General features: G+C 32.9%; 6 non-coding genes across 6 annotated transcripts; all 6 read left to right on the forward strand.

The window, feature by feature from the left end:
- The first annotated feature begins 10,465 nt into the window (after positions 1-10,465).
- Positions 10,466-10,589, forward strand: LOC142168603 (small nucleolar RNA SNORD14). Its single transcript, XR_012698444.1, has one exon. It is a non-coding gene; the product is annotated as a small nucleolar RNA SNORD14 (small nucleolar RNA).
- A 174-nt stretch (positions 10,590-10,763) lies between these two features.
- Positions 10,764-10,887, forward strand: LOC142168604 (small nucleolar RNA SNORD14). The gene has a single exon (XR_012698445.1). It is a non-coding gene; the product is annotated as a small nucleolar RNA SNORD14 (small nucleolar RNA).
- Positions 10,888-11,238: 351 nt separating this feature from the next.
- Positions 11,239-11,362, forward strand: LOC142168606 (small nucleolar RNA SNORD14). Its single transcript, XR_012698447.1, has one exon. It is a non-coding gene; the product is annotated as a small nucleolar RNA SNORD14 (small nucleolar RNA).
- A 189-nt stretch (positions 11,363-11,551) lies between these two features.
- LOC142168582 (small nucleolar RNA snoR99) lies at positions 11,552-11,654 on the forward strand. The gene has a single exon (XR_012698430.1). It is a non-coding gene; the product is annotated as a small nucleolar RNA snoR99 (small nucleolar RNA).
- Positions 11,655-11,713: 59 nt separating this feature from the next.
- On the forward strand, positions 11,714-11,837 carry LOC142168605 (small nucleolar RNA SNORD14). Its single transcript, XR_012698446.1, has one exon. It is a non-coding gene; the product is annotated as a small nucleolar RNA SNORD14 (small nucleolar RNA).
- Positions 11,838-12,311: 474 nt separating this feature from the next.
- Positions 12,312-12,435, forward strand: LOC142168602 (small nucleolar RNA SNORD14). The gene has a single exon (XR_012698443.1). It is a non-coding gene; the product is annotated as a small nucleolar RNA SNORD14 (small nucleolar RNA).
- The last annotated feature ends 2,239 nt before the right edge of the window (positions 12,436-14,674 follow it).

The following is a 14,674-nucleotide window of genomic DNA, read 5'->3' on the forward strand; positions in this document are numbered from 1 at the left end:
CATCAACAAGTAACACACCATTTATTCTTGAAATACTTTTCCCCAAAAAGGACAATACACAATTTCCATTCGCGAATATGTAATAACGCAAACACATATTGAAAATACTCACAAAGCATAGCATTAGTTGAAACAGCCACATATGGACATGACTTGAGTACATAAGCTTTTAGGCAAATTCTATTTTCGAAGTCAATTTTGGAATAGTTGAATCAAAGCTCATTTTATAATCTTTTTCATATCATATTATTTTATTGGCACCATTAGCCATAAGTATAACCTTCATTCTTAGCACGTTGGCCACACTTTATATCCCCAATTCACTTATTTCATTTTCAAGCATCATTATAGATTATCAACAATAAGACATTTCCAAATCAAAACTTTAGGTATACATATAAGCAATTAAGAGTCTTAAGCATATTGAGTTTTTTCTCACACAATTTGGCATACTAGCTTTCGTTTGAAACATGACTCAAAGCCATAACATTTTAATACACGTATCATTCTTGAACACATTCTCGAAGGATAACATAATATGATAGGAACATTCGGAACAAGTTTAGTTACACAATTCTCGACACTTTGCTTATTCGGGACAATCGAATTTATTGGAAACAACTCGGAATATAGAATAAGGAACTTGAGACAACCATACGTGGAACTTACAGGAACATCATGAAACTCAATTCTAAGAGAGAAAGTTTAGCCAACATACCTCGCTTTGAGCTTTCCTTAAATTACTACAATGTTCTAAAAATTCTAGCAATCCCAATCTACTCTGAGACATAACAAAATTGAACTATAATTAGGAATATATTCATGGTCTCGGCTCATTTGAGCATTTTATCAAATACTAAGTGTGCAAATTTAACTACAAGCTACAATATTTTCTTCACTCCACAACCCAATCTTTACTTATTTGAGCTCAACAATCTTTTCACAAACCTTATTAGTACAAGAATGAATACATAATACTCGTACACCCAAGAATCATACCCCCAATCACCCATCTTTTACCCCAAACTCGAAATTGAAGACTAGGGGTTTGAATCTTACCTCTTAGATGAAGATCTTGTGATTGACTTCCTTGATTCTTGAAGATTGGTGCAAGATTGGATGATTAGAATGTTAGGTTTCCTCCTTCTCTCTCTAAAATGCTCTCACCTCTCTCTAAAACCCTCAGAAAAATGCCCCAAAATAAGCTCCAAAGGTTATTTATCAAAATGGGGTCGGGTTATAAAAATAAAAAAAATTAACCCTCCGAAATCAGGTATGCGGTCACATAATGGACCGCATAATGGGTATGTGGGTCGCACAATGCACCGCAAAATCGATGCCCAGAACTGGGCTGCGCTGGCCAGGTCTGCGACTAGTTTTGCGGTCGCATAACCACTTTTGCGATCGTAGAATTGGCCGCAGAATCACATTCTGCCAGCCTTTAGTAATTTGGTCATAACTTCTTGTAAGAGTGTCCAAATGACAAATGGTTTGAAGTATTAGAAACTAAACACATAGACCTTTCTTTTTATAGGTAATACACCATATAAATCTTCATATCATGAGAGTTATGCTCGTTTGAAGTTAGGTCTTGTGCGAACTCACTTGAAACTTTATCCCATCATAAAATTTTAAACTTGACTTAATCTTGGGGCTCTTATTAGACCATAAACCATTCTTAATGCACCTCTTACATATATTATCATGATCAATTAATATCATTCATATAATAGTTCTTATCTGCACATAAAATAATATAATTAGCGCACATCAACTTTCTTAATTGCGCTTAAGTACTTCGAATTTTTCCGGGGTATTACAGTTCCCATATGGTTTTCCCTCTAAGTTAATGAGAACTACAGCATTTGCTCAAACTTTTGACTCACATTTCCAGGGACAACCTGAGTCTTCTAGTGGAGATATTAAGGGTGTGTCATCAAAATCTGGGGGTGCCAGCATTACTAAGGAGCAATTTGATCATTTTATAAATATTCTTCAACAATCCAAAGTGTCTGGTGGTCCTCAGGAAATCACTGTTGGTTATGCTAATTTTGCAAGTCTCGTAGGTAATCATACATTCAATAATTCTAGATTCCTTGCTTGTATCTTTTATGAGGTAGAGAATAGTCCTTGGATTATAGACTCAGGTGCAACTAATCACGTAAAATCGCATTTCTCCTTCTTATCAAACATTAAGCCTCTCATATTTCCTTGTCTTGTTACATTACCTAATGGTTACAAGGTAAAAGTCACATGCACTAGGACTTTAACCTTAACTCCTGAAATTTCTTTGACAAATGTGCTTCTTGTTCCTTCCTTTCAATATAATCTAATTTTTCTTGCTCAACTAATTCTGCAAATTAATTGTTTGGCTTTATTTTCTTCTGTTGCTTGTGTTTGCAAAGCCCTTCTATGAAGAGGCCAATGACTCTTGATAGTCTTTATAATAGGCTCTACATCTTCAACCCTGCTACACTCACTTTCACTTGTAATTCTATCTTCGATACTTCAATTGTAAATACCATTGCTGAGAATTCTACTAATGAAATGAATAAGAACAGTTTCTATGTCTTGCCCTATTTCCTCAGTTTCATTGCATACTGATGAGTTTCTTGTCTGTAGTTCTTCCTCTATTTTATCTGTTGATCATTCCTGGCATTTAATACTTTGGCATATGTCCTTTAGTAAAATCAAAACCATTTCCTATTTGTCTGACAAATTGCCTAAGAAACAATCTTTTCTATATCCCATGACTAGGCAATAAATGTACCATTTTCCTTAAAGCCATATACATTATACTTCCCCTTTTCAACTTATCAATGTTGACCTTTGGAGTCCTTATTATATCCATACTTATAATGGTTTTAAATACTTCATGACTAATGTGGATAATTTATCTACAACAACTTGGACTCACCTTTTGTCCTGTAATATCAATGCCTTTACTATCTTGCAATCCTTTATTTTTATGGTAAAAATACATTTTCATTCTTTGGTGCAAGTGATCAGGTCTAATAATGCTTTTGAACTAGGGTCTAGTTCCACAATCATATTTTTCTTTTATGCACACGAGATTTTACACCAAATATCTTGTCCACACACACCTCAACAAAATGGTGTTGTGGAAGATAAACATAAGCATCTTCTTGAAACTGCAAGCGGACTTTTTTCAGTCTGAATTACCTGTTAAGTATTGGTGGGTGTACATTTTAACTACCACCTACATGATCAATAGATTTCCTTCTCTTTTTGCTGAAAAATTCCAAATCACCTTTTGAACTTCTTCATGGGATTGCACCAGGTATATCTCACTTAAAGACTTTTGGTTGTCTTTGTTTTGCTGTTGTGCCTAAGCCACATAGGGATAAATTCAAATCTAGAACTATTCTTTCCCTGTTCATTGATTACAACCCAGGCAAGAAGGGGTACAAGCTTCTCACATTGTCCAGTTCTAGAATCTTTTACTCTATAAATATTATTTTTCATGAGAATATGTTTCCCTACTCTAATCCTAACTCTAATCATCTTTTCCCTCCTTCTGTTTCTTTTGTTTCTCCAATTATTTTATTTCCTAATATGTCTTCTGTTACCTTTCCCACTTCTCTTGTTTCTTCTCATGTACCCGGTTTATCCTCTCTTGCTTCTCTTTCCTCCTCTATTGTGCTTCCTTCTCCTGCTTCTGTCTTAAATCCTCTTCCACCTGTCAACAGAAAATCCACTAGAACTTCTCACCCTCTGCATATCTTAGTGATTATGTTTGCAATTCTGTTTTTGCTCTTATGATTCTTTCTGTACCTTCTGACAGTTACTTGCAAGAGCCTCAATTCTATCATCTGGTTGCCTCTAATCCTACTTGGCAAGAGGCTATGATAAAAAAATTTCAGGCCTTGGAAGTTAATCACACTTGGGATGTAGTTCCTTTACCTGTTGGTAAGAGGGCTATGCCCTGTAAATAGGTGTACAAGGTTGAGTATAAAGCTAATAGTTCTATTGAGGTTGACCTTTGGGTTCTAATAGTTCTATTGGTATAAAGCAATATTAGTCATTAGGGGGGATAATCAACAAGACAATGTAGACTTCGCTAAAACTTTTTCTCCTATGGTTAAGTTGACTACTATTAAGTGTCTCTTGTCTGTGGATGTTAAGAGGGGCTGGGTTGTTTATCAGCTCGATGTGAATAATGCATTCTTACATGGGGACTTAGATGGAAAGTTTTCATAAAAATCCCCAGGGTCTTTCTGTTACATCCTCTAGTTTTGTTCCTGATTATTCTCTAGCTTGTAAACTAAATAAGTCTCTCTATAGTCTAAGACAAACATATAGGCATTGGTATGCAAAACTTTCATCTGCCTTGCAGTCTAAAGGTTTTCAGCCTAGTCTAAATGACTATTCCATGTTTAGAAAAGTATCAGAGCCTTGTCTCACTATTGTGGCAGTTTATGTGGACGATATATTGTTAGTTGGGGATGATATGTCTGAAATTACTACATTTAAACAGTTTCTTGATGCTCAGTTTAAAATTAAGGATCTTGGAGAAATTCATTATTTCCATGGTCTTGAAATTGTCAAGCAGCCTCGAGGTTTCTTGGTTAGTCAACATAAGCTTACTCATGATCTTCTCAATGAGTACAAGTGTTCTAATATCAGCCCTGTTGTCCCACCCTTATATTCTCATGTAAAGCTCACAGCTGAAACATGTGACTTGCTTCCTCAGCCCTCTATTTACAGAAAATTAGTTGGTAAACTAAATTTTTCACAGCATACTCGACCTGGCATTTCATTCACAGTTCAACATCTTAGTCAATTCATGTTTGCTCCTAGAGTGCCTTATTTGGAAGTTGGTTATCATGTGCTCAGATACTTAGCTGGTACATCTAATATAGGGATATTCTTGAACAATAATGTTGATTTTTCTCTGAAAGGGTACTCTGATTCTGATTGGGCTGTTCAGATAGCAGAAAGTTTGTTTTTGATTTTCTCTTGTTGCTTGGTGGTTGCCCTGTTTCTTGAAAATCTAATAAGCAGCCCACCATAGCCTTATCTTCTGTCGAGGCTGAATGTAGGGCCTTACAGATGTTGGTGGCTGAAGTTACTTGGTTGATCAGATTATAGGGTGAACTTGGTATTGAGAATGTCTGTCCAGTTGAGATGTTTTGTGATAATCAGGTTGTTGTTCACATAGCTAAGAACCCTGTCTTTCATGAGCATACCAAGCATATCGAGGTGGATTGCCACTTTGTTCGCAACACTTTGGTTACTGGTCTCAATTATCTTCACTATATTTTCACTTTTGATCAATCTGCTGATATCTTCTCTAAACCTTTGCTTGGTGTGCGGCAGCAGGGCTTCATTGCCAAACTTGGAATGGCTAGCCCTTCCAGCTTGAGGGGGCGTTGGAGCTGAAGACTAGTTAGGTCACACATATTTAATTGATGGGCCTCGTGCAATCATTTGTATTTTAGACCCAGTGTAAATTAATGTATCCGACCCCCTTTGTATATATTAGTGCTTTGTATATTGTAAAGACTGAGAATTTTATTTTTTTGCACAATCAATAAAATTCATCTACAATATTTCTCTCTCTACGATGATTATTAGAACTAGGGTTATGTGTTCTTCGATTCTTCACAAATTCATCATTCTCGCCCAGTGAGAAGTAATGAGGCTAATCTCCCTCCCCCCGAATGAATCTGAATGTTTACAAACTTTTATCCTATAAAGATTTACTTATTTAACATTTCAGAATCTTCACAATTTTGGCTTTGTTGCATAGAGAAGCATAATGACAATTGCGCGCAATATTGTTACACCAATTAGATAATGTTTCAGAAAGCAAGATCACAATATGTTATGATTAATTTTCCTTACAATTAACCTACATCACATCAGTTCTAATTCTAGTTGTAATAAAATATTTGTAGCCTTAATTTGGTAGATATAATACTAGGTAGCTGCTATTTAAAATTAGCCGATGTATTGTGAATTTCAGTTTTCAATTGAAATTTTTGGGATACAAGTAGGGCCATGCATAATTTGATAAATACCGAATTATCGTACCGAAATAAAAAAATTTGGTATTTGGTATTCGATATTTCGGTATTTGGTATGATATTTGATTTAATTTAAAATAAAATGGTATTAGATACGGACTTGATATTTACAAAAATAATACCGAAATACCAATACTGTACCGAAATATATAATAAGTTAAAAAATACGCATATTATTGATTATAACATACTAAGTTACATAATACTTTTCTTTGATATGCATGTTGAGGGTGGCAGTAAAGCCCATGTGTTTCTTTAGAAAAATAGAAGAACAAGGTAGGGTGCAAATTTTTTACTCTTGTTCTCTAGGATGCCAAGCATCTTAACGTAATACTTTTACGGTTTTAGGGTATTTTTTCTCGTATATTGAATTGCATCTGTTGGATTAGTCCTTGTTGTATTCTCTAACTTCAGCAGTTAGCTCTAAGTAAGTAACAAGACATTTTCAATGATCAAATTTATTCCTTTATGTACCTTTTCTCTCTCTATGGGTTGATACTTGCTGGTTTTGGATAAAATCTTGTCAATAGTCATGTGAGCTTAGAACGTTTTTATTTTTGTATTTGTGAGTACTTTAATTAAAAATATTACAGTTTATGGCTTTATGCACTAGTTAATATTGAAACTAGGGGTGGACATAAAATTCAAAAAATCGAATTCCGAACCGGACCGAATTAATTTGGTATCGGTTTATTCGGTATAATTCAGTATCAATTTTTCGGTTATTCGGTATTTCGGTACGGTCCTCGGTATTGAGGTTTCTATATTTCGGTATACCGAAATACCGAACAATTAGAATGGATTGTTAAACATTAGTCTTGCATTTTGTAACAAAATACATAGCTTATCGTGTACCAGAAGATGGAATGAGATGATTGTCCATAATTTCTAGAATATCATGGCAAATCTTCTTAGACAACTCCTCTTCTACCTTCTGCATGTATCCCTTAATCAACTTCACATTGTTCTTATTTCCTTTTGACTCTTCTTTCTGCTCAGTGGAAGACATAATACGCGAAGAAGCACCTCGAGCTCCAATAACATTCTTGTAACCAACATAAAGCATCGAGTTTTGCAACTTTCTTCATACTCTCAACCATTTCTGAGAAAGAATATGAATCTGAAGTTACCAAACAGAACAATGGTGCAAAGATTTTTATATCTCATTCCCAGTACATAGTTTTGTCTTGCTTCCTTAGTTTTATCATAGAAAATGATGCCTGCGTGTAAATCAGAATAACCTCCAATGGACATGTGCTATTCTAATTTTGTATGCTTCGTATGTATTTGTTGTGTTTATTTACTGAATATGGTATGTAAATTGCCACTACTTCACAGAATCACCAGTGGCCAGTGCCACTGCTTGTCACGTTAGATAGGGACGGTGCAATACCGAAACCGTACCGAACCGAACAAGAAAATATCGAACCATACCGAACTACTTTGGTACGATATTTGGTATGCATAATTGATATAGCGAATACCGAAGTACCGAACCGTAATTCATAAATATTGTACCAAAGTACCAAACGCCCACCCCTAATTGAAACCGAACAAACCGAAGTTACCGTACCGAATAAATCAAAACTGAAAGGAGAAAAGCCGAACCATACCGAATATAATTAGGTATGGTATTGGTATAGTATTTTAAGAACCCGAATACCGTACCGTATCGACCGATGAACACCCCTAGATACAAGTATCATGAATTGTCCTGAAATTACGATTTTGAGTTCAAATTTTCAGGACAAATAAGTATTGGTTAATCCTTAAATAGTATGCCTAAAATGACTATTTGTGCACTCTCCCTTTAATTTGCTTTTATACTAAAAAATAAGGAACTTTTACATTCCTATACACTATTTAAAACTTTATTACCCTCCCTACTCAAGTTTCAATTTAATTACATCCTATATATAAATTTACCAATTATATACACTTTAGGAATTAAATGAATATCCCTTTATATTAGGAATCAATTATTTCTCATCCTTATTCTCTCTCCCTCATGCTCTCTCTTTCTCTCTCTCGGTCTCTCTCTCTCTCTCTCTCTCTCTCTCTCTCTCTCTCTCTCTCTCTCTCTCTCTCTCTCTCTCTCTCGTCTCTCTCTCGTTCTCTTTCTGTCACAATCCAATTTCAGATCAAAGCAAAAGAGAGCAGCAATTCAACCATTTAAAAACTTTGAAGCTTTGAATTAGAATTTAGGTTTTCAAAAACCATTATTTGTTTGAATTGGGTGTTGTTGCAAACAATTGAGAATTCTCTCTACATCTCTCTCTATCTCTCAATCCCTAATTCTAGTAATGTAGAACAAAGGAAAAGAGAGCAGCAATTCCACCATTGACAGCTATTAAAAAACTTCGAAGCTTTGAATTCGAATTTGGATTTTCAAATACCATTATTTGTTTGGATTGGGTATTGTTGCAAATAATTGAGAATATTATTTGGAGTTTATATCTCAATTTCGAGGGCGTTTTGGTGAAGATTATACTTGAATTTAGCTGAATTTCATATTGAAACTCGTCGTCGAAGAAGAAGAAGAAGACATGACATACATTATACTTACGAAATTGTAGTAAAGTTGTAGTAAAATTGTAGAAAAAATGTATTCTGTTGTTTATATATATATTTTTATTTAAATATTGTATGAAAGTTGAACAATATTGTATAAAAATTATATTTAAGTTATATGATATTGTAGTTATATATAACTGTGTAGAAATAATGTATAAAAATTGTAGATAAGTTGTATAATATATAATTAGTTGTATGAAATTTGTTTTTACTATGTATAAATCAGATACAAAATATACAAAAGACATATTGTATAAAAATTATATTTAAGTGGTATGATATTATAGTTGTATATAACTGGGTAAAAATAATGTATGAAAGTTGTAGATAAGTTGTATAATATATAATTAGTTGTATAAAATTTATTTTTACTATGTATAAATCAGATACAAAATATACAAAAGACATATTGTATAAAAATTGTATTTAAGTGGTATGATATTGTAGTTGTAAATAACTGGGTAAAAATAATATATGAAAGTTGTAGATAAGTTGTATAATATATAATTAGTTGTATGAAATTTATTTTTACTATGTATAAATCAGATACAAAATATACAAAAGACATATTGTATAAAAATTGTATTTAAAATTGTATTTAAGTTGTATGATATTCTAGTTGTATATAACTGTGTAGAAATAATGTATGAAAGTTCTAAATAAGTTATAGATAAGTTGTATACTGAATATATTTTTACTTGACCCATCTTCCTTTAATGATTGATACATACTTGACTGAATACATTTTAGACACGCATATCTATTTTTATTTATTTTTACTTAGACCAATCTTTACAACACAAGAAACAAAATAAAACATATTTTCCGCTTGAAGTGCAGAGGAGCAAGTCCACCTTCTCCAGTTTGTCAGTGACATTTGCCGAACTTAGGAGGATGAGATGCTATGCGTTTCCTTTGCTTCAAATCCCGTGAATTTTCCACTCTGAATCCAATCCATTCTCTTGTTTGGCTTAATTCAAAAAATCAAAACTTTTATCCAACAAGGAAACCATTTTGAAGCTCTCTTAGCCTACTCTAAAGAACCCCATTTTCCTCTCAACACCTCCAAATCCACTTTTTTCTGCTCTCCTAAAAGCTTGCTCCTTTCTTCCAAATTTACAAACTAGGAAAACAATCCATGACAAAATGACAGGGTGGAGAAAAATAGCTTCCATGATTACCGTATATTAAGGCGGAAGAAAAATAAGAAAAGAGAAGAAGAGAAAAAAAGGAAAAAGGTGTAACTAAATTCCTTGATTGAAGGCAAACATAATGGATTTTGGAGTCTTTTAAGGTGGATTGTATATATTTTGTAACTAAAATGTGTTTAGGTCGGGTAAATACCAAAATATGAATATTTTTCGTAATAAGGTTTCAAATAGTGTATAAGAATGATAAAATCCCCAAAAATAAGGTAGAATAGTTTCAAAAAAGGAAACTAAATAGAAGAAAATATATAGGAGTAATTTATTAACAACCACCACAGTAAAAACAATTCTTAGAAAAAGAAGAAGAGAAAAAAGATTCAGCAGGACCCGATCCACCCGGGTTACGGCCCAAATGGCTCTACAAGATCTAGATGGTTCTGTGGATCTAGATTGTTCGATTTTCCAATCCACGCCGTCGAAACAACAAAACCCTAACCCCCCCCCCAAAACCCTATTATTCCACCTCCTAAATCTCTATATATTCATCGTTTCCTCTTCTACTTCACATCACAGCAGTTTTTGACGAAATATCTTTTGCCTATCTTTAACTTTTTTATTTTCAAAATCAAAACTTTTTCCTATTAGGGTTATTGATAAGGAATCAAAATTTTCATTTTTTTTTCATACTGGGGAGATCGGTGATGATGAATTTGAAGGCTTGTTTCTCAAAACATTCGCAGTGGCCGCCTAAGTGCTTTCGCCTTCGCCAGGCTTGAGAGTAAATGCTGCTTTTATCCTTCCTTGGATGTCTGAGATCCCCCCTTCATAATCGATACTTGAATCTTGCCGTTGTGTTCTTTGTGTTTATTTTGAATGTTGGCTGCAGTTTTTAAAATTTTATTATTAGACTGACGATTCTTATAATAGACCTTTATTAGTTTAAGTGCATTGTGTTTTGATTGATTGATTGATTGAATGTCAATTGAAGTGGTGTCTATGATGATAAATCTGAAGGCTTGTTTCTCAAGACATTCGCAGTGGCCGACTAAGAGCTTTCGCCTTCGCCAGGCTTGAGAGTTAATGCTGCTTTTATCCTTCCTTGGATGTTTGAGACACCACCTTTTCAACCTCCTTTAATTATTTAAAAAAATTAAAACTTTTGCCTTTTCAACTAGTGATTTTGGCCCTTTTTGTTATTTTTTGGTGCTTGTGCTGTTGAAACTGTCATTTTGTAGCCGAATTTGGAATATTTATTGCTTTATGTGGCTAAAGTATAGCTTTTTTGAATATTATGATATTTGTTTTATGATATCAGGGGATCTGGAACAATAACGTTTGCTGCGGTCCAAACAAGTTTTGTTAAATTGTTTTTATAGAGCAGAATGTGCAGAGAATTTATACAATTAGCTAACTAGTTTGTAGTATCATTGTACATTGATTTATTTTGTTGAATCTTAATCTTATGGTGTCTATGATGATAAATTTTAAGGCTTGTTTCTCAAAACATTCTCAGTGGCCGCCTAAGTGCTTTCGCCTTCGCCTGGCTTGAGAGTTCATGCTGCTTTTATCCTTCCTTGGATGTCTGAGACAATACACTTTCATCTTACAAGTATTACATTTTGTAACTTTTGCCTTTTAATCTACCATTTTGATGTCAAATTTGGAATTTTTAATGTTATGTGTTGCTAAAGATTATAGCTTATTGGAAACATTAGGATCTTTGTTTTATAAATCAGGGGATTTGGGACTAGAATGTCTGCCCCTTAAGCAAATGTAAAGTTGCTTTAGGGATGAACAAGTCCCTGATAATTGAACTCCATTCTTCACTTTGTCAGCATTGTTTTATTTTATGCTTTGCTGATCATTATCGGATGGTACACTTTTTTTTGGGATTAATTTGATAAGTTGCTTTGTTTTATTTCTTTGTTAAAATAATCTTTTTGCCTATGATGATACATTTTAAGGCTTGTTTCTCAAAACATTCGCAGTGGCCGCCTAAGTGCTTTCGCCTTCGCCAGGCTTGAGAGTGCATGCTGCTTTTATCCTTCCTTGGATGTCTGAGGCTTTTTCATTGCTATGTCCCATTTTTTCCCTTTTATAATTTCTTGCCTACTATTTATAAATTAGGTTAAAGATACTGTCTTTTATGTTACTATATAATATATATGAAGTCGTTTTTACATGTCAAATGGTGTGCCCTTATATTAGTTCCACTCAAGATCTTAACCTGTAGTATTTGTTTTGATTTTAACTTGATACACTATTATGGTTATAGATGAATGGAGTTGAGTTTTTGTGAACACTTGATTTGTTTATTGTAAATGGAGTTGTTGATGAGTATCTCTAGTTTTAGATGCTTAAAACATTAGCTTTTCAATCTTATCATTCTGTCGAAATACATAAATAGGGATACCTAGGAGCAGTTGATCATTTTGTTCTTGCTTGATTATGATTAAGGGGACTAATAATAATGTTACTTGTATGAGTGTAACTCTTGAAACTAGTTTTCATTATCTTTTTCTTTGTTAAATTCTTTTATGGCCCATGATGATAAATCCTAAGGCTTGTTTCTCAAAACATTCGCAGTGGCCGCCTAAGTGCTTTCGCCTTCGCCCGGCTTGAGAGCATATGCTGCTTTTATCCTTCCTTGGATGTCTGAGGCCTTATTATCCTACTTTTACTCGTTTAGTTATCTTTGTTCCTTTGCTTTCTTTTAATGCGAACATGATGTTATTATTAAAGTTGATTGTAGGTGGCAATATTGTTAAAAGAAAATAGTTATCACGCATGTTGTCTACTAAAAAAAATGGGCTGGATAATGAACTTGTTAAAAATGGGTTAAATATGGATGATAACCATATTATCCATTTAGAAAATGGTTAACCAATGGATAACCAATAAGTTTAATTTTTACATTTGTAAAACTTCAAATTCATCAAGTGTTGTAGAGTAAAAATTCTTACAAAAGTGATCATATTTAAGAAGTTTGGATAATATGATTACCCATATTATTTGTCGGTTGATTTGTTTTTTATCCGTATTAAATATGAATTGAGTCGGATAATTTATTCGTTTTTATTACTTGTTTTGGACCCGAACCATATCCGACCTGTTTGCCACTCCTAATTGTAGGCGAGATTTCATGAATACTTGATTTATACTGGTTTTTAGGGCTATGATTAAAAAGAGAGAGGATAGAGTGAAGTTCTCGTTTTTGAATGGAGCTTGGTAGAGCAAGATGCATAATAAAGTGGTTTATGATATAGTTGCCCCTTTCTTTGATTCAGGGAAAGCTGTTGGTAGCTTATCACTTAACCCTTGTGTATCTTTGTTCTATACTGTTGCTCCTTTCAATATGAGTTTTCTTCACAGTGATGGTTTTTCCATAAATACACTTGATATGAGCCCTCTCAATTGAACCAAAATTATCTACAATTTGTGATATAATGAACAATGCTTTAAAATTTAATAATGCTTTCCATTCAGATTCTTCAGCCCATCGTTCGCCCTTAATCTTATCAAAGGTTAATAAAATTTAGATGCTTACCAAGTAGATCTACACGAGTCTCAAGACTCCACACGAACGATAAACACGAAAGTGTATTTTGCAATAGTAATTTTCCACCTAGTTAAGTTTATGACTACGAATAATTTTGAAAAGTTATGAACCCAAATTTTAACTTGAAAGTGAATTTGGTAAATTTTGAATGGTAACCAAAATATCAATTTGGAGGAGAAACTACATTATGAAATAAATTGGTGATGCATAATATGAACCAAAATTTCAGTTGGGAGAAGAAACGACATTAATTTGAATAGTTTTTTGAAAATAGATAGTTGAGAATAATTCTATGTCTCTGAAAATTACCTATCTGTATTATTTTGTTATATGAAAATAATTTTTTATTTTGATGAAGAAAAAATATTTCAAATTATAGTACTGATAAATTTTATTGATCCCTTATTTTTAGGAAGATAAAATGTGTAGTTTGATGAAACTAGTACTGATATTTTATGAAACTAGTCTTAGGGTACGCCCTATATCATTGCATACAAAACTTTAAGATTATATTATGAAATATTATTAATATAAACTAATTAAAAAAATTACAGATAAAGTACAAGTGCCTAAAAAATGAAGAAATGTTGTCCTACAACAGTCCTTTGATGCCTTATTATTAGATCCGTTGAAACTAAATTACAATAACAACAATTCAGTAAAATCCCATTAATGCACTCACCATTTGGACATGAGAATTTTTTTTACCTTTTTCGAGTGTTTGGTCATAAAAATTTTAATTTTTCATTTTCGAAATTTTGAAAATTTTTAAAAAATTATTTTTCAAAATTTTCACTCAGATCACTTATATAAGGTAAAATTATATATAGTTCAAATGCACAAAGAAAAGTTTATTAATAAAATAAAGACCCCTAATCCACAAATAAGTTCAAAAGGCTTATTTTTCATCTAATATATTTTATAAAAAATTAGTCCTAAAAAGTTAGTACCGAAACTTTTCTAACTTTCCTACGTCAAAACTTGATTAACTAAAGAAAAATTAAAACTTACAGACAGAATTTTATTAACTAAAAAAAACCTCCTCGGAAACTTGGTACTCCTAAAATATAAATGGAGTTGAATGAAAAACTTTCCTAGTTTATAAATATTAGGAGAATAATTAAATGACTATCCTAGATAGTGAAAATTAATTAAATGACTATTCCTAAATATTAGAAAAATAACAAACTTTCCTAGTTTAAAAATATTAGGAGAATAATTAAATGACCATTCCTAAATAGTAGGAGATTAATTAAATGACTATTTGTAAATATTAAGAAAATAATAAAATGACTATTTTCTCCAGCGTGAACTCAATTTTTGAGGGGTATAAAAGACGAACG

The sequence above is a fragment of the Nicotiana tabacum genome, chromosome 13 (genome assembly GCF_000715075.1).
Source record: "Nicotiana tabacum cultivar K326 chromosome 13, ASM71507v2, whole genome shotgun sequence".
Taxonomy (NCBI): Eukaryota; Viridiplantae; Streptophyta; class Magnoliopsida; order Solanales; family Solanaceae; genus Nicotiana; species Nicotiana tabacum.